At 38.2% G+C, this 20,540-nt stretch overlaps 1 protein-coding gene across 6 annotated transcripts in view; it reads right to left on the bottom strand.

Moving 5' to 3' along the window:
* Corin (corin serine peptidase) overlaps positions 1-20,540 on the bottom strand; it is a 215,946-nt gene that overhangs the window by 136,132 nt on the left and 59,274 nt on the right. The window contains exon 2 of one of the 6 annotated variants that reach the window (XM_067775194.1): positions 18,719-18,873. The exons of the other annotated variants lie outside the window; for them this stretch is intronic. The gene's annotated coding sequence lies outside the window, so the exon portion shown is untranslated. The remainder of the gene's footprint in view (positions 1-18,718; positions 18,874-20,540) is intronic. 6 annotated transcript variants of the gene reach the window in all.

The raw sequence follows: 20,540 nt of genomic DNA, 5'->3' as shown, positions 1-20,540 counted from the left end.
GGGCATAGATTTTATGACGCTAACTGTTTTCTGTGAAAATGGGCGAAAACGGTTGAAGCTACGCCCAGTTTTTATACACAATCGTCCGTCTGTCCTTCCGCATGGCCGTTAACACGATAACTTGGGAAAAAATCGACATATCTTTACTGAACTTAGTTCACGTACTTACCTGAACTCACTTTATATTGGTATAAAAAATTAACGAAATCCGACTATGACCACGCCCACTTTTTCGATATCGAAAATTACGAAAAATGAAAAAAATGCCATAATTCTATACCAAATACGAAAAAAGGGATGAAATATGGTAAGGTAATTGGATTGTTTTATTGACGCGAAATATAACTTTAGAAAAAACTTTATTGGTTGTGACACCTACCACATTAAGTAGAAGAAAATGAAAAAGTTCTGCAGGGCGAAATAAAAAACCCTTAAAATCTTGGCAGGTATTACATATATAAATAAATTAGCGGTATCCAACAGATGATGTTCTGGGTCACCCTGGTCCACGTTTTGGTCGATATCTAGAAAACGCCTTCACATATACAACTACCACCACTCCCTTTTAAAACTCTCATTAATACCTTTAATTTGATACCCATATCGTACAAACTCATTCTAGAGTCACCCCTGGTCCACCTTTATGGCGATATTTCGAAAAGGCGAACACCTATAGAACGAAGGCCCACTCCCTTTTAAAAATACTCATTAACACCTTTCATTTGATACCCATATCGTACAAACAAAGTCTAGAGTCATCCCTGTTCCAGAAAGGCCCACTCCCTCTTAAAATACTCATTAAATCCTTTCGTTTGATACCCATATTGTACAAACGAATTCTAGGGTCACCCCTGGTCCACCTTTATGGCGATATCTCGAAACGGCGTCCACCTATGGAACTAAGGATTACTCCCTTTTAAAATACTCATTAACACCTTTCATTTGATACCCATATCGTACAAACGCATTCTAGAGTCAAACCTGGTCCATCTTTATGGCGATATCTCGAAAAGGCGTCCACCTATAGAACTAAGGCCCACTCCCTCATAAAATACTCATTAACTCCTTTCGTTTGATACCCATATTGCACAAACGAATTCTAGAGTCACCCCTGGTCCACCTTTATGGCGATATCTCGAAAAGGGGTCCACCTATAGAACGAAGGCCCACTCCCTTTTAAAATACTCATTAGCACCTTTCGTTTGATGCCCATATTGTGCAAACAAATTCTAGGGTCACCCCTGGTCCACCCTTATGGCGATATCTCGAAACGGCGTCCACCTATAGAACTAAGGATTACTCCCTTTTAAAATGCTCATTAACACCATTCATTTGATACCCATATCGTACAAACGCATTCTAGAGTCACCCCTGATCCATCTTTACGGCGATATCTCGAAAAGGCGTCCATCTATAGTACTTAGGTCCACGCCCTTTTAAAATACTCATTAACACCTTTCATTTTATACCCATATCGTACAAACAAAGTCTAGAGTCACCCCTGGTCCACCTTTATTGCGATACCTCGAAAATGCGTCCACCTATAGAACTAAGGCCCACTCCCTTTTAAAATACTCATTAGCACCTTTCGTTTGATGCCCATATTGTGCAAACAAATTCTAGGGTCACCCCTGGTCCACCCTTATGGCGATATCTCGAAACGGCGTCCACCTATAGAACTAAGGATTACTCCCTTTTAAAATGCTCATTAACACCATTCATTTGATACCCATATCGTACAAACGCATTCTAGAGTCACCCCTGATCCATCTTTACGGCGATATCTCGAAAAGGCGTCCATCTATAGTACTTAGGTCCACGCCCTTTTAAAATACTCATTAACACCTTTCATTTTATACCCATATCGTACAAACAAAGTCTAGAGTCACCCCTGGTCCACCTTTATTGCGATACCTCGAAAATGCGTCCACCTATAGAACTAAGGCCCACTCCCTCTTAAAATACTCATTAACTCCTTTCGTTTGATACCCATATTGCACAAACGAATTCTAGAGTCACCCCTGGTCCATCTTTACGGCGATATCTCGAAAAAGCGTCCATCTATAGTACTTAGGTCCACGCCCTTTTAAAATACTCATTAACACCTTTCATTTGATACCCATATCGTACAAACGCATTCTAGAGTCAACCCTGATCCACCTTTATGGCTATATCCCTAAATGGCGTCCACCTACAGAACTATGGCCCACTCCCTCATAAAATACTCTTTTATGCCTTTCATTTGATACACATGTCATACAAACACATTCCAGGGTTTCCCTCGGTTCATTTTCCTACATGGTTATTTTCCCTTATGTTGTCACCATAGCTCTCAACTGAGTATGTAATGTTCGGTTACACCCGAACTTAACCTTCCTTACTTGTTTTTAATATCTTTACAGTATATAAGTAAATTATGTCAACATTCAACTCCAGTAATGATATGGTGCAACAAAATACAAATATAAAAGAAAATTTCAAATTGGGCGTGGCTCCGCCCTTTTTCATTTAATTTGTCTAGGATAGTTTTAATGCCATAAGTCGAACAAACATTTACCAATCCTTTTGAAATTTGGTAGGGGCATAGATTTTATGACGCTAACTGTTTTCTGTGAAAATGGGCGAAATCGGTTGAAGCCACGCCCAGTTTTTATACACAATCGTCCGTCTGTCCTTCCGCATGGCCGTTAACTTGAGCAAAAATCGACATATCTTTACGGAACTTAGTTCACGTACTTACCTGAACTCACTTTATATTGGTATAAAAAATTAACGAAATCCGACTATGACCGCGCCCACTTTTTCGATATCGAAAATTACGAAAAATGAAAAAAATGCCATAATTCTATACCAAATACGAAAAAAGGGATGAAACATGGTAATTGGAGTGGTTTATTGACGCGAAATATAACTTTAGAAAAAACTTTGTAAAATGGTTGTGACACCTAGAAGAAAATGAAAAAGTTCTGCAGGGCGAAAAAAAAACCCTTGAAATCTTGGCAGGTATTACATATATAAATATATTAGCGGTATCCAACAGATGATGCTCTGGGTCACCCTGGTCCACATTTTGGTCGATATCTGGAAAACGCCTTCACATATACAACTACCACCCCTCCCTTTTAAAACTCTCATTAATACCTTTAATTTGATACCAATATCGTACAAACCAAGTCTAGAGACACCCCTGGTCCACCTTTATTGCGATACCTCGAAAAGGCGTCCACTATAGAACTGAGGCCCACTCCCTTTTAAAATACTCATTAACACCTTTCGTTTGATACCCATATTGTACAAACGCATTCTAGAGTCACCCCTAGTCAACCTTTATGGCGATATCTCGAAAAGGCGACCACCTATAGAACTTTGGCCCACTCCCTCATAAAATACTCTTTAATGCCTTTCATTTGATACACATGTCATACAAACACATTCCAGGGTTTCCCTCGGTTCATTTTTCTACATGGTTATTTTCCCTTATTTTGTCACCATAGCTCTCAACTGAGTATGTAATGTTCGGTTACACCCGAACTTAACCTTCCTTACTTTTTTATTTTATATTTATCTTAAAAATCGCTTATATTTCATATCTTATACAGCTGATTATATGGATATAACGAATGGGATAAAATTATTGTTCAGCCCCTTTCATTAAAGGTATGAAGCCCGTCCTTACTTGTTATTTTAAAAAACGAGCGGTATCAGCATTACGGAGATACGAAGATACGAAAGTCATGTTATGCGAATGGACGAATACGCTTCGGCCAAGAAAGTATTTGAATCGATACTACCGTTTAAAAGCAGAGGCAGTCTTGCACTGAGTTGAAAAAGGCAATTGGAACAAGGTTTGACATCTCCTGCTGCTCCCAATTGGCGTCGGTAATCGGGAAGCAGGGTTAGCTAGCATTCGTTGTTAAGAATTTGTGATGATGATGCGTGCAAAAGATTTAGTTGCCGCGAATGAAGCACGCTAATGCACACTTGTAAGAGCATGGCTGAGAATGAAAATGAAATCAAAGCCGTAGTCTTTGTGGTATACAAGACAAGGAAGATCAGTGTCAATCAAGTAGAGAGATATGCGTTGAAAAGCCCTTTAGTAAGTGTAAAACTGGTTTGAATTACTTGTTTTCTTGATATAAACAATAGTCGTTGGGGTTCAGACTATAGAAGGCCATTATAATACATGCGGAGTCAATAGGGTTTTGCCCACAGGGTGGCATAACTTCTCCTTGGTGATGACTGTTTTGGTTTAACGATACAGGTATGTGTGTATATACGATTATGTCGACAGAAAAAAAATTGTTATTACTTTCTGTTTACAAAACAAGTAATATCTTAATTTGTGTGGAAACTCAATTTCTATAGAAGAAATCTATACATATTTTACTGAAATTTTTCTTTCTCATTTGCTTCAACAAAACCAAAACTTTTTTTTTTTTTAAATAAATAAAACAAAAAAAATCGTTCGCCATGCGCAATGTCAAAAAAAATCATCCATAGAATAACTCACACTAGTGAGATATATGCAAGCATTAATTTTTGTTTACATCAAATGTACGAAAAGATACTCTGGCGAATGTTGTCATCACTAGTCTAGTTAATAATCACGCAACAACAAAAACATGAAGCAGCCACTCTTATGTACAAGGCAGCGAAGAGATTCCTCACACACACAGATGTAGTCATCAGTCATACATACACACGCATATATGTAGCTCAATTATCAAGCAGGAGATACAGCAGTTCTAGAATGCGAAACGTCTAGACTTTAGTAGAAATATGCGAATGAAGCAACGGAGAGTATAAAAGCAGCGCAAGCTGAGAAGTCAGTATTCAGTTTTGATTTAAGCACGCTAGTGGTTGTGAAGTAAGAGTGTTATTGTGCAGTACTCTCAAAGTAGTCTAATGAAGACAATTTTGAGACAAATTTGCATTATTGAATATTGGAGTTATTTATTTAACAGTTAAGCAATTAGAACGTTAGCAGAAGGTTTGGAATAAGCAGAATTCCCCAAAATTCGTTACAATACATATTTGTAGCTTAGTAAAAAATACGCCGTGTTGTGATGGTAGCGTGCTCCGCCTACCACACCGGGCAAAGCAATATCAAAATTTTAGAAACAAGGTTTTTCAATTAGAATAACATTTTTCAAAGCGGGAGTCACCCGTCGACAGTGTTTAACAAGCACTGCGAGTGTTTTTCTGCCACGAAAAGATCTCAGTGAAAACTTATCTGCCATGCAGATGTCGTCTGCATAAAACAAGTAGATCTCGTCCCGCCGATGTTTACAAAAAATTAAAAAGAGCACGACGCAAATTGGGAGGGAAGATCGGCCATCCATCTCTTCGGAGGTAAACGCGCCTTACATTTATTTATTTATTGAAAAAATCCGAAAAGAAAATACCTACCAAAGAACTCATCATACCCAAATCTTTAAGCGAGCCATCAAGTGGGCTCGTTTTCACACAGAATCGGTAAACGCTTTTGCCAGGACGGGCCGAATGAACACTGTTATATAATATGCAATATAATACCCTTGCAGAAGAAGAAAGCACATTGCCAAGTCAGACACGAGTCACCCTGGTCCAACTTCCTTCTGGATACTGTAACAGGTTAAACTCTTACTTGTCCAAAATCAACCCCGACATACGTAATGTATGTCCTGCATGCGATGTGTCCCCACATGACACCAAGCATCTTTTCAATTGTAATGTGGAGCCTACGCCTCTAACACCGATTCCACTATGATTCGCCCCCACTGACACTGTCAGTTTCCTTGGACTCCCGTTCGAGGACTTTGATGACAATTTTGTGAGTGGTCGTGCCCATTGAATGGGGCGAAGCAATGTTAACACAAAAACAACATCAGCCGTCAAGTGGGATTTTATTTTGTAGGCACAGCTTTACAGTTTTTTGTTTTTTTGCAATTCAAACACCTGCTCATTTACTAGCATTGTTCTTATATATAGCAACGAACAAAGAAAAAGCAGTGCCAATTTTTTCAAATTTCGTCAGTTAAATTCTTTTTTCTTCGATATTTTAAGAAAAAACTTCTATAAATCTTGTAACTGAACACTGAAAACTAGTCTCAGAAACGAAATTCGAAATCTCAGTCTAAACAAGTAAGGAAGGCTAAGTTCGGGTGTAACCGAACATTACATACTCATCTGAGAGCTTTAAAGACAAAATAAGGGAAACACTTCGTTTTGTAGCGTCGTCGCGTCAAGTTCGTTTTGCCCCACAACTCAACCGCGTGCTATAAAAGGACGATATTCAGGTGGTTGAGAATAAAATGGCGGATAGTGCGGGAATCGAAGTGACTAAAGGTTAAATTAAAAGCATTTATCATACTTGGAGTAAACCATCAAATCAGAATATATCTAAATATATAGTGGTCTCAATTACGCAGAAACCAACGCACATGCTTCTGGCCTTAGTGTATTAACTGTGTGTTGGTGGATCAACTGTACAGCAGTATGAAGACATCAAACTTCTCTTAAAGAAACCAAGCTAGACATCTGAAAGATTTCATAAAATAAGAATTAATTATGGCGTTATGGCTTCTAAGTAAGCCGGGCCAAGGTAGTCTTTCATTCAAATAAATGAATGGAAGGAACTTAAAACTACAAACAAATAAGGGAAAATCAGCATGTAGAAGAATTAACCTAGGTAACTCTGGAATGTGTTTGTACGATATGGGTATCAAATTAAAGGTATTAATGAGGGTTTCAAAACGAAGTGACCCTTAGTTTTATATGTTAAGGCGTTTTCGAGATATCGACCAAAGTGTGGACCAGGGTGACCCAGAACATCATCTGTCGGGTACCGCTAATTTATCTATGTATGTAATACCACGAACAGTATTCCTGTCATGATTCCAAGGGCTTTTGATTTCGCCCTGTAGAACTTTTTCATTTTCTTCTACTTAATATGGTAGGTGTCACACCCATTTTACAAAGTTTTTTCCAAAGTTTTATTATGCGTCAGAAAACGAATCCAATAACATTTTTCCTCCCTTTTTTCGTATTTGGTATAGAATTATGGCATTTTTTTCATTTTTCGAAATTTTCGATATCGAAAAAGTAAGCGTGGTCATGGTCGGATTTCGCCCATTTTTAATACCAATATAAAGTGAGTTCAGATAAGTACGTGAACTAAGTTTAGTAAAAATATATCGATGTTTACTCACGTTATCATCTTAACGGCCAAGAGAAGGACAGACGGTGGAATGTGTATAAAAACTCGGCGTGGCTTCAATCCATTTCGCCCATTTTCACAGAAAACTGTTACCGTCATAGAAGCTATGCCCTTGCCAAATTTCACAAAGATTGGTAAATTGTTGTGATTTGTGGCATTAAAAGTATTCTAGACAAACTAAATGAAAAAGGGCAGAGCCACGCCCATTTTGAAATTTTCTTTTATTTTTGTATTTTGTTGCACCATATCATTACTGGAATTGAATGTTGGCATAATTTACTTATATACTGTAAAGATATACATTTTTTTGTTAAAATTTTACTTAAAATTGTTTTTTTTAAGTGGGCGTGTTCGTCATCCGATTTTGCTAATTTTCATTTAGCACACATATAGTAATAGGAGTAACGTTCCTGCCAAATTTCATCATGATATCTTCAACGACTTCCAAATTACAGCTGGCAAACCTTTTAAATTACCTTCTTTTGAAAGTGGGCGGTGCACCGCCCATTGTCTAAAATTTTACTAATTTTCGATTCTGCGTCAAAAGTCAACCCACCTACCAAGTTTCATCGCTTTATAAGTCTTGGGTATTGAATTATTGCACTTTTTCGGTTTTTCGAAATTTTCGATATCGAAAAAGTGGGCGTGGTTATAGTCCGATATCGTTCATTTTAAATAGCGATCTGAAATGAGTGCCCGGGAACTTACGTACCAACTTTCATTAAGATACCTCAAAATTTACTCAAGTTATCGATGGATGGACGGACATGGCTAAATGAATTTCTTTTTTCGCCCAGATCATTTTGATATATAGAAGTCTATATCTATCTCGATTAGTTTATGCCGTTACAGGGTACGGTTATGCGAACAAAATTAATATACTCTGTGAGCTCTGCTCAGCTGAGTATAAAAAGTACAAATCATTGGCCTCTCGAAATTCGCATTGATTTTTGACATTTTCTTCCGAAGACTTCAGTTTTCAGACCTTCTTCCATATAAAAAAAATGCCTCACACATTGTATGGCGGGTTATTATTACAAGTCCTCGTTGCACTGCTACCTTTATTTAGATCTATTGTCTGTTATATAGAATGTCGCTACAGCACCCAGCTTGGCTAGGTAGCATGTCCCTGATGCCCTGGAGTCATTTAAAAAAAAAACCTTTTTTTGCTAATTTAGGGCTTCAACGCATTCATCCAATAGCTTAGAAATAATTGCGTAAGACTGCAAGGCACGTAAGACTGACTGGCTGTCTTCGTAGACATTCTCTACGGCAATCTTCTATTGCAAGGATTTCTGCCTGAAAAATAGTGGGGTAGCATCCTATTTGTATGGATTTCCTGAAGATCGGCCCATAGATTCCAGCTCCCGTTTTTCGTTATCAAATTTTGATCCATCCGTAAACCAGACCTCTGAGTAATGGCACCCGTTATGCCAATAAAAAAAGTTGTAGATGCAGTTTGTTTAATTTTGTTTTTGCTGTTCTCTGTGTGGTCTTCGGCCACTAAACTAAGGAAGAATAAGTGAATATTGGCACAACAGTATTAAATGTCCAGTTTGTCATGTTTCACCATAGAGTCGAGTGCAGGTGAAGAAAGCTCTTGTTTGCTTTGCATGTGGTTCAAGCAGCACACTACTTCTGGTTGCTTGCGGCCAAGTAACCCCCGGGGACCCACTGAACATCCGAAAGCGACAACCTCGCTAGGCCGCTCTGACATACTCGGTTTAAGGGCTAGCTGTGGGATTTTTCATCGGCAGCGTCTGTCCGCAACGACGTGCGACTGCAAGCGGCCATCTGTCTTGGATCAAGCGGCTCGCTATATAAACGTGCAAATAATATTTTCATCCCCGCTGAGCGGGTTGTGTGCTGGGCTTGGGACCAGCTACGTCAAACCACACTCCAATGAAAAGCAACAACAAGATTTGAGGGCATCCACCTGGAACGTCCGCTCCCTAAATGGGATTGGTGCAGATGCCCGGCTGGTTGATTTCCTCGTCAAAGGAAAATCCGACATCATGGCCATCCAAGAAATGCGTTGGAAGCAAGGAAGAAAGAAGATTAAAAATTGTGACATCTACTGTAGAGGTTTGTTTATATATAATTCATCTGCGCCCATGCACCGACAGAAGGGAAAGACGATGAGGTGAAAGATGCTTTCTGTGAACGTTTAGAACGCACATACAAGCGCTGCCCCCACCATGATATAAAAGTCGTTGTTGTTGTAGCGATAAGGTCGCTAAACGAAGGCTTTGGGGAGTGTTATCGAGTTGATGGTCCTTTGCCGGATACAGATCCGGTACGCTCCGGTAACACAGCACCATTAAGGTGCTAGCCCGACCATCTCGGGAACGATTTCTGTGACCACATTAAACCTTCAGCCCATCCCCCCCCCCCCCCCCCCCCCACCACCAAGTTCCATGAGGAGCTTGGGGTCGCCAGAGCCTCGTCTGTTAGTGAAACAGGATTTGCCGCGGATAGGTGAAGTTAACATTTGGGTTTGGAGAAGCTATATATTGCGCTGGCAACCTGAAGGCTTGCGCTACACAACCCCTTGAATCTGGTATTTTAGTCGCCTCTGACGACAGGCATATCTACCGCGGGTATATTCTGACCCCCTAACCCGCAGGGGTATATATTAACCCCTTGTTGACCAAACCAAGAAAAAAGGCTTTTATGTTATATGCTTTAGTATATTTTTATTCAAAGGCATGAAATATTAACCAAAAAAATAAACAAAATATTTCAAGGACATTGTAGTATAAAAAAAGGATATGGTACTCAGAAGTACCTTCGGGCTTGAAAAGCTCATATTTTTATGCTTTAATGCCATGCTACTCGGAAAAACAGTTTTTTTGTCATTACAGCACAAAAATATTCCGCAGTGTTGACATTTCGAATGCGGCTTTGATTGAATTTTTTTCTACTGCACATTTCACATCTTCCTCGACTTTCTCCAAAAATTGGCCTATGTACTCCCAAATTACCTAATCGGACATCTTTTGGTACTGACTCACCTTTTCCACGACGTTTTTTTCTTGAGGGTGTTGGTGTAAGACTCAACTTGCGTTTGTTGGCAACATCTTTTTGCGTCATTAAGCCTTGTTCAACGGATCGTCTATACTCTAGAAGAGTCATTTTATCATGACTTCGGCAATATACAATGTAGGAATTAACGAAAGCTATTTCCAAGAGCCCCCAAAACAATCTATGCCACCATTTTTTTGATCGCCTGCCTATACCGTATGCACAACGCAACTGATCTGCATGATCTACGCCACCCATGAATGAATTATAATCTTTAATTGCAGTTGGACATTGAACTTGCATTGCCTGACCTTTACGATCTCTCCTCTGGACAGTACTTTTCTCAGTGCCATGGAAGCTGGAAGCCAACAGTATGGGCTTGTTATCAATCCATTTAAAAAAAGTTACATCGTTCATAGTTGTTCGTGAATCGAACTCGCCTCTTTTCATATTCTTGTCCGCTTTCATGTTTGAAGGAAGTCCTTTTCGATTTCCTCGTACTGTACCGCAAGCAAAAACTTTCTGCGTTTGTAGAAATTCTAGTAGCCTGACAGATGTATCCGCGTTGATCCGCCATGCACCATAATTTGTAACCACGCTTAATTGGTTTCATAGGGCAATATTGTTTTATAGCACTTCTACCTTTGAAAAGAATCATAGATTCGTCAACTGATAGCTCCTTCGTTCCATGGTATACCTGAAGAAAACGTTGATTCAGACCTTCAATCATAGGGCGAATTTTGAACAGTCGATCCTTATTGTTTTCCGGAATTTTAGAATTATCATTTACGTGCAAAAAACGTAAGATTAAATCGAATCTGTTTCGGGACATGGTTTTTGGTACTATGGGCACAGCCAGATTTTCGCTAGTACTCCAATAATGACGATAACTTGGCAGGTTATGGTAGACCATAAAAAAGTTTATGCCTACAAATGCATGAAATTCACTTTTTTGTAAATTCAAGGTTTTGTTTTTTTGTACCGCATATAAATTCGAATGAAATATGATTCCTTCCACAATAGGCTCCATATAAGATAGGAAAAATTGTTTTGGCGTTTCCATATCGTCAAAAAATCCAATTATTGGTCCCTCTGCAGAATCAAATTGTGAAACCACGGTGGTTTTATCAATTTTTTTCCATTTTCGCAATGGTTCTTCGAAAACTGTGCTTCTTTCGTTTTCTAGCAATATATTTGTCTCTTCATTTTCTTCTTCCTGAATTTGATTTGGGACTTCAATCAAAAACTGATCTTCCTCGTTCGGTAAAGTAATCTCTTCATCTTCATCATCACTCTCGATATCCGTATCTTGCTCATTATCGATTGGAATTTCTTCCAAAATGGAAGCAATTTCATTTTCTGACAAAAATCTTCCACGGACTCCAGCCATTATCCATTAGTATTTGTAAAAAGCTGTGCTATAAAAATCAGAAAATGCAAGGACAGCAGAGCCCGACGGTACTTACAAGTCTCCTTCGGAAAATCAAAGATCACTGGTAAACAAAAACAGTAAAGTTCTTTGTGTCTTCAAAACTAAATACCAAATCCACAAAACTTATATTTTCTTTTTATTTAATAGAGATATTTTAAGAATTTAGCAAGATATAATTAAAATAATACACCACTTCTAATTTGTGACCGCACTATGGAAAACACTTACTTGCAATGAGCATAAAAAGCAGAGAATCCACGAATTTTTATAAAAATCCCGTTATATATGTTCTATGTTTTTTACTTTAAAGTACCGTTGGTCTGCATAATGTAAAAAACTTACTGATTGCTTTTAAAGTAGCAAAATCAGAAGTGGTACTGGAGACTACCGTCAGACAACAAGGGGTTAAAGTCGTGCTTGGTGACTTTAATGCCAGGGTGAGCAAAGAAGGTGAAGGTGTGTTCTGCCTATACAATGAAACTTCTCCTAGTGGAGTGAGGCTGATTGACTTTGCAAGTACTCGAAACATGGTCATATCCAGCACAAGGTTCATGCATAAAAAGATACATTAAGCTACATGGCTGTCCCCCGATTGCAATACACGCAATCAGATCGACCACGTTGTGATAGACGGACGGCATGCGTCCAGTGTTTTAGATATGCGCACGATCCGAGGACCTAACATCGACTCAGGCCATTATCTCATCGCAGCCAAAATACGTACGCGCCTTTGCGGGGCTAAAACCAAGGAACAAAAAACACAAGGAAAGCTAGACGTCGAAAGACTGCAATCACAACAAACTGCCAATGATTTCGCAACTCGACACTCACACCTGCTCTCTGAGAACAAGAGTCAACCCAACAGAATGCAGGAGCAGCGCGAGCATATCTCCAAAGCACTTCGTATTGCCGCCTTGGAAAAAATTGCTTACCGGCGACAACGGAAAAACAACTGGTACGATGAAGAACGCCGCGTTGCAAACCTAAAGAAAAGACGCTGCCTACAGCGAGCGCAATGAGAAGAGTGTATGAACGCTGCCGCCAGTTGAAAAGGGAAGCAAGTAAGAAAAAAAGAGAGGCAGAAAGACGTGAGTGCGTGGAGCTTGAGCTGCTAGCCACCAGAAATAACGCCCGAAAATTTTCCACAAAAAATTCGGCGACAGACGAAAGGTTTTAAGTCCGGGGCAAACTCTTGTAAGAACGAAAATGGCGATCTTTTAACCGATGTCCAGAGAGTACTTAGATTATGGAAGAAACTGTTCTATGCTCTCATAAATGGAATCAGCCTTCTTAATATCGCGTATAAGACCCTATCAAGTGTATTGTGCGAAAGATTGAACCTCAACGTGAATCGGCTGATTGGACCTTTTCAGTGCGGCTTCAGACCTGGTAAATCTACCATCGACCAGATTTTCAAAATTCGCTAGGTCTTGGAAAAAAACCCGCGAAAAACATTAACTCTTCGTCGATTTTAAAGCTGCCTTCGAGAGCACGAAAAGGACTACTTATATGTCGCTATGTCTGAATTTGGTTTCCCCGCAAAACTTATACGGCTGTGTAAAATGAGGTTGAGCAACACCATCAGCTCAGTCAGAATGAGGAAGGACCTCTTCGAGCCGTCCGAAACTAAACTAGGTTCCAGACAGGGTGACACTCTATCGTGAGATTTCCTTAATTTGATGCTGGAGAAAATTAAACTAGCTGCGGATATTAACTGCTCTGGACCAATTTCTATAAAAGCGTGCTGATGACATTGATATCATCGTCCTGAACACTCGCGCCGTAAGTTCTGCTTACTCCAAACTGGAAAAAGAAGCGGCAAAGATGGGTTTAATGGTGAATGAGGACAAAACGAAATACCTGCTGTCTTTAAGCAAAGAGTCGGCAGATCCCTGCCTCGGCCATTGTTGGCAGCCATAATTTCGTTTATTTGGAAACCAGCATTGACACTAACAACAGCATCAGTTTTGAAATCCAGCGAAGAATCACTCTTGCCAACAAATTCTACTTTGGTCTAGGTAGGCAATTGAAAAGTAAAGTGACTCCTTTTATTTTATTCTTTTTCTGACAGAGTGGATAAATGATGTAGATTGGAACGATTTTCCGTCATCCCTTGTCAAATTTGGTTTCGAGACAAACCGGTTTCGGCGTTGTGACATCATCAGTGTCGATTTTCGTTCCAAAAAGTAAAGTCCTCTCTCGGCAAACGAATATCATGCGCTACAAGTCACTTATCGTACCCGTCCTGCTATATGGTGCAGAAGCATGGACCATGACAACATTAGATGAAGATTTATGGACCTCTACGCGTTGGCGATGGCGAGCCCCGAAGAAGATTTAATGATGAGCTGTACTAGCTATACGGAGAAATCAACATAGTCTAGCGAATGAAAATGCACGGGCAACGCTGGCTAGGCCATGTTATGCGAATGAAAGATGACGCTTCGGCTAAGAAAGTTTTTTTATAGAAACCCGCCTATGGAAGCAGAGGAAGAGGGCGGCCCGCACTCCGCTGGAAGGATCAGGTGGCAAACGATTTCAACTCTCTTGGAGTGAGCAATTTGCGCCAGCTGGCAGAGCTAAGAAGCGACTGGCGCGTCTTGTTGGACGACCATAACCGTTTAAACGGTTAAGCGCCAATTAAGTAAGTAAGTAAGGTTTGTTTAAGGTAGTATCTAGATGAGCCTTCTACGTAAATGTTCTGTCCAGTGTAACCCCAACGTATTTTGCTTCCATTGAAAATCACATTTTGATGCCATCCACGAATCTTTCTGGCATGGATAGCTTTCATCACCGGGTAAAAGGCACTAGAACAGTTTTGTTAGAATTTATAGACAGTTCATTGGCATAGAAAGGTGGTGTCTATGATACGCAGCGCTTGTTGCATGCTATCGGGTATTATTTCTTCATGCATCCCTGTGAAGCAAGTTAATAAGTCATGTGCGTCAAATTCATTAGATTTCAGTAACTTAAGGAGTTCATCTATGACAAGGGTCCACAAGAGAGGAGAGAATACAACCCCATGTGGGCATTCTCTTGTGGCCACAATAGACTGAGTTGTCCCTCGTAACTGACTGACAGAATTTTCGCTCTATAGCACGGGTAGCACCCAACGAATGATCATTGGGCTTATATCCTTGCAATCATAGCTTGATATGTCGTGTTATCGAAAGCGTCTGAAATGTCTATAAAAGCACAGATGGTTATATTTTTAGACTTCTAAGACTTTTAAAGTTTTTCCGTGAGGCTAGGCATAGCCTTTTTCGTGGATTTTGTGACTGATAGGCAAATTTAGTCCTACACAAAGAAAGTTTTTTTAGGTTGTACTACCTGTTATGCTTATCCAAAACGTTCTCCATATCCCTTGGAACAAACAAACTAAGGATAGTTTTTCGATACGACTAGGGCAGCTTCTTTGGTAAGAATACTACCTTAACCTCTGTACACCTGCTTGGAATGCAGCCCAACAGTAGAAGTGCCTTATATAGGTTGAATAAGGCTGGCGCTAAATGGTTTATTCCCTGCTGTAACGGACAGGGGTATACCCCATCTTGTTCTGGTGACTTGAATACGCTCAAAGTAGACAAAGTCCATTGCACTACAGGCAAAGTGGTGAGCTTTGTTGATAGGCTGCTTTCTCTACCACTAATGGTGGGACAAGCCTCCCATTATAAGTGAGCTCGCTATACATTCCGGAAAGTGTGTTTTAAGTAAGAGTTTACATTTTTCTTCCGGCAGCTTAGTGTAGCTCCCATCTTTCTTTTTCAGAGAGCCAATTGCGCTTCCGTGATCTCTAGAGAGGGTTTTTTGAGTCGCACCTCTGTTGGAAGATCATTAATGTTCTCACGAAGTTCTAGTAGCCCTCTTAGATCGCTTTAGGTTGGTTTGCATAGTTTTAGTTACAAAATTTATAGAAATTTTGTTTTAAATATCGAAAATTAAGAAAAAAAGATTTTAGCTGGCGAAATTTTATAAAAATGCCACTAATATTTTTCTATTCGCTGCTATAAAAGGAGAAGAATTAAATTGACAAAAGTGAATAAAATTTGCCATTGCTATTTTTCCGCTCGTTGCTGTATAATACACTTGGTCGATTTATTAACCGATATCGCGCCATCGATTTTTCGATAGGATTTGGGCTCAGGAATTTTCATTTGATTGTAAAAATTTCAAATAATTTTTTTTTTTTTTTTTCAAAAAATTGTTATCGCCAACGTTTTTACCGGAAATTTTTTGGTCGGACAGGGTATACATGAAAATTTTTTTAGTAGGTCATGAAAAAAACCTTAAAAATCAAAGTCGAAAAAAGTCAAAAAAGTGAATTTTCGCAGGCTCGAAAATTATTTTTTTGGGTATGCGTAATGGAACTTTTTTTCCTGAGCCCAAATTCTATCGACAAATCGATGGCGCGTTAACGGTTAACTTTCGTCCATACAAATCGTCCCACCCTACTGTATATATATATATATATATGAAAATACTATTTACACAGTTTTCAGCCTACGGCTCAACACGAGCCATCAGTTTGTTGCCACTTTCTTGCCATTATTTACTTTTCGTTTCATTTTATTCGGGATTGGTTAGGGAAAACCATTTTATATGATGTTATCTTCATTGGCTCGTGTATACACCACTGTTTGTTTTTGTTTCCAGGTATAAATTTGTTTACATATATATATATTTTCCGTATCTTTGTTTTACAATTCACGAATTTGCGTATGTATAAGGAAAATTTAATTCTTTTAGAAAGAAAATCAAAAAAAAAATTGGGAAAAATTAAAAGTAGAAGAAGAGAGGCCACATTCACTTCGTCAATACAAATGAGGGACATAAACAAAACTCTATAAGAACTACAAAAGAAGTACACACAATAAAACTGCCAACTTATTTTATTTGTTTTATGAAAATTTGAAAATCGATTTGTTATTTATTGAAACCATTGTCATCTCGGCATAAAAACATTCGGTTCATTTGTAAGTATGCAGTATACATTTAGGGGCATTACAATAACAATAAATTTAATATATTGTAACGAATTTAGTGCACTTGCGCTTATTTAAAACCTGCTACTAACGTTCGATTCACTAAACTTTTGAATAAATAACTCCACTATTCAATAATGCAAAATGGCCTTTATTAAAGTACTTCACAATAACACTTCTAATGCTTGACAGATAGCGTGCTTAATTCAAACTGACCTCTCATGCCTCAGCTGCGGCTTCTTTTATACTTTTTTGGTTTCCTCGTTGACATATTTCTAGGCGTTTCTATTTCTAGAATTTGCTACCAGCTATAAAATTACCAGCTATAACATAACTACAGATGCACGTAATAGCTTCTCATATGCGCGTGTATATGTGAGTGATACTTCCACAGATAATTGCCTACTTTTGGGAGCATCTCAGATAAGATATATGCATGTGTTTGTGCGTCTCTCTCCGCTGCGTGTACGTACATATGTGTAGACATAATGATTGATTCGTTTATGTAGATACAAGTGACTGCCTGCTTTATTGTTGTGGTGGCTTCATTTACTTAGGATCAGACTAGAGATGTGAGTATCACTTAGTGTCACTAATATTCGTCACAATATCATCTATAGTATTTCTAATAGCTGTTTTTATGTACGGATTGGGTTGGTGTCGAAATTCTGTGTGTACAAAATTCTAAAAACAAAATTCGCCTTTTTAAAATTCTGCTTTCTAAAATTCTGCTTTCAAAATTCTGTATTACAAAATTCTGTATTAAAAAATTCTGTATTAAAATATAATGTTAACAATGTTAAAGAGGTCATATAATTATTTTGAAAAAGTGCGCCATGCACAGTAATTCTGCGTAGAACACCTTTCTGCATAGGCGGCCTTCGGCTGCGCTTATAAAAAATAACCCTGGGCTACGCCATGCCAAGTCCGGGTGTGTGGTATAACCGTGGCTACCGCCACGGTGATGTCCTTCTGCGTAGTATATCCTTCTGCGTAGGCGGCCTTCGGCCGCACTTTAAAAAAATGACTCTTAGCCGATCCAACACCGGCTACGCCATGAAAATGCAGAATTTTAGAAAGCAGAATTTTAAAAAGCAGAATTTAAAAAAAGCAGTGTTTTGTTCAAGCAGAATTTTTTTGCAATTTACAGAATTTCGTCACCCAGAATTTTTTAATACAGAATAATGACACGCTCCCGTACGGATTCCTTTTTCGCTCTTATTTGGAATACAAATCTATAAATAAAGTTTTGGTTGTAAAGATGGAGATTCGGGCTATTAGCGAGCTTTGAGCAATTTTGGTCGTAGTGCTTTTGTTTAGCTATATTTTATTAAAATAATTTGTTAAAAATAAACGGTTGTGAGCACAAAAAGACATCTGTTTGTACTATGGCAATATTGTGAATATTTGTACTGCGTTACCGGCAGTTGATATTGTATGCTAGATGGCAGCGCAAGCTGTAAGTTAATAGAACAGCTGATTTCTGTTGATATTTGATAACAGACTTTTGTATTGGTTGTGCAAAATGCGCACGGGTCCGGCTCGTTTGTGTATATTAAAGTATATATTTACATCAATGTACTTTAGATTGGGTCGGTTCACATACGAAATAAAAAATAAAATAAAAAAATTTTAAGCACTTCCTTTATATAAATGTACACAAATAAGCGAAAAATGTCTCCTTATATAAAGACAAATTCTTGCTAAACTTCGATTTTTAAATTTTGACATAGAAATTGCAAAAATATTTATGAGAAGGAAACATATAAAAGTGGAGTGCACATATCTTGGATTGGAAAGTTGGTAGGAAAGGAGATATTATTAGTCAATCAATTGCGTTCCACCTTTATATTTTGACTTCTCATAAATAATTTTTGCAGTTTCTATGTCAAAATTTAAAAATCAAAATTTGGCAAGAATATGTCTTTATATAAGGAGACATTTTTCGCTGATTTTTGTCCATTTCTATAAAGGAAGTGCTTAAAATTTTTTTATTTTATTTTTATTTTCTCCTTTTCTACACTTTCTCGGTGTGTTAACCTATTTGTTAAGTTTTACGCTTGTAGCTCAATGAGAACTTACATAAAAATCAATCCCAAAATTTTCTCCGTTCCGTTTGATTTTTCTAAATATCTCAGTCCGTGCGCCCCCTAGCGAATCTTTTTGTATCGTGTCATCGGCTGTCATCGACCTCTGAATTTAGTTTTAAATTTCAAGCGGACAAACATCCAACCGACCTAAAATAAAGGAAGTAAAAAGATGTCAAACGCCACCCCTAAATTTGTAGCTTACATTGGGATAGTCTCGAAATTTTTCATGGTTTGGCAAACCGAAAAGCATACTGTGTTATCGCGAGTTAAAATTTATATATATCATCATATAATAACTGTAATATATAATTTGATACTTTAATTCATAAATACTTGTTATGTTATAAGTTTTGTTGCTGTTAATGAATAGGTACATATGTGTTCAAAGAAATTTCTTAGTTGGAAAACTTTTAATGATTATTTTTGTGAACTGAATTGTGTGAAGACTTAAATAATTTTTTTTATATAAAGCGAATCCTTTCCAACAAATCAGGATAGTCAATAACCCCCTTACTCACATTGTAGACAAAAGTTAAACAGAGTATAGATCGCCGACTCGCAAGAGACTTGAGCCCTAAGAGCATAAGCCGAGAAGAATAGGATGACATGGGTTCTGAAAAGTTTAATGGACGAAAATTATACTTAAGAAAAATTTTCCGTATCCTTTCGATTCTACTTATGGCTAACTGAGTACAAGGCCTCCAAATAAATACAGCATATTCAATGTGCGACCTTATAAATGAGGTATATATAAGTTTGATTGTATAAGGATCACAAAATTTGGAGGTATTACGCCTCACAAATCCAAGCAGTTACATAATTAATATGATTATTAAAAGAAAAATTACTGTCAAAGAGGATGCCAAGGTCTTTAATCTCACTTACGCACTGAAGTTCACAATCAGAAATGGTATACCTTGTGGCAAGATGGAAGTTGCCTTAGATTAGGTCATATGGAAACATTTGGACGGATTAAGAGACAGACGTGAGTTCAAACACCACTGATATAATTTATTGATATCTCTTTGCAACTTTAGAACATCGCCAGGTGTCTTAATTATTGAGAATATCTTTAAGTCATCTGCATACAACAAACATTTAGAAAATGAAAAACAACTACTAATGTCATTAATAAATAAAATGAAAAATATTGGTCCTATTATACTTCCCTGGGGAACACCAGAGGTTTCTAGAAAGGAACTAGAGGATACACCATCAATAGTGACCATACACTGTCGACTGGAAAGATAAGAACTAATCCATAGGAGAAAAGAAAATGGAATCCAAGACAACTCAACTTTTTAATTAAGACACTACGAGAAACTCTGTCAAAAGCTGTAGAAAAATCCGTATAGATACAGTCTACCTGAAAACCTCCAGAAAATGATGCAATGCAGTATTCATTGAACACCGCAAGGTTGGAAATTGTAGATCTGTTGGCGACAAAGCCATGCTGTTACGGAGATAACAGGGACTTGACTACAAAATTTAGTCTTGCGCTGATGGCATGCTTGAAAATTTTAGAAATGGTCGACAGCTTGGAAATAGGTCTGTTAGTTACGGACATTATTTTTATTGCCCCTTTTAAAAACGGGCGTAACAGAAGTAAACTTCCAATGATCAATGAAAGTACCAGACGATAGGGACTTGTTGAATATCAATATCAAAGAAGAACTAAGGAAGGACAATTTTTTATCAAGACCGGGGAAATTCCGTCAAAATCTGTCTGAGATGATGGTTTAAGCTCCGAAATCGCTTTACTAATATCCTCAGATGATAATAAAACGGCAGTGGGAATACTGGAGCAACCTTTT

Source organism: Eurosta solidaginis, chromosome 3 (assembly GCF_040869045.1).
Source record: "Eurosta solidaginis isolate ZX-2024a chromosome 3, ASM4086904v1, whole genome shotgun sequence".
Classification (NCBI taxonomy): domain Eukaryota; kingdom Metazoa; phylum Arthropoda; class Insecta; order Diptera; family Tephritidae; genus Eurosta; species Eurosta solidaginis.
The sequence above is the reverse complement of the archived record's forward strand: the minus strand, read 5'-3'. Positions and strand labels throughout refer to the sequence as shown.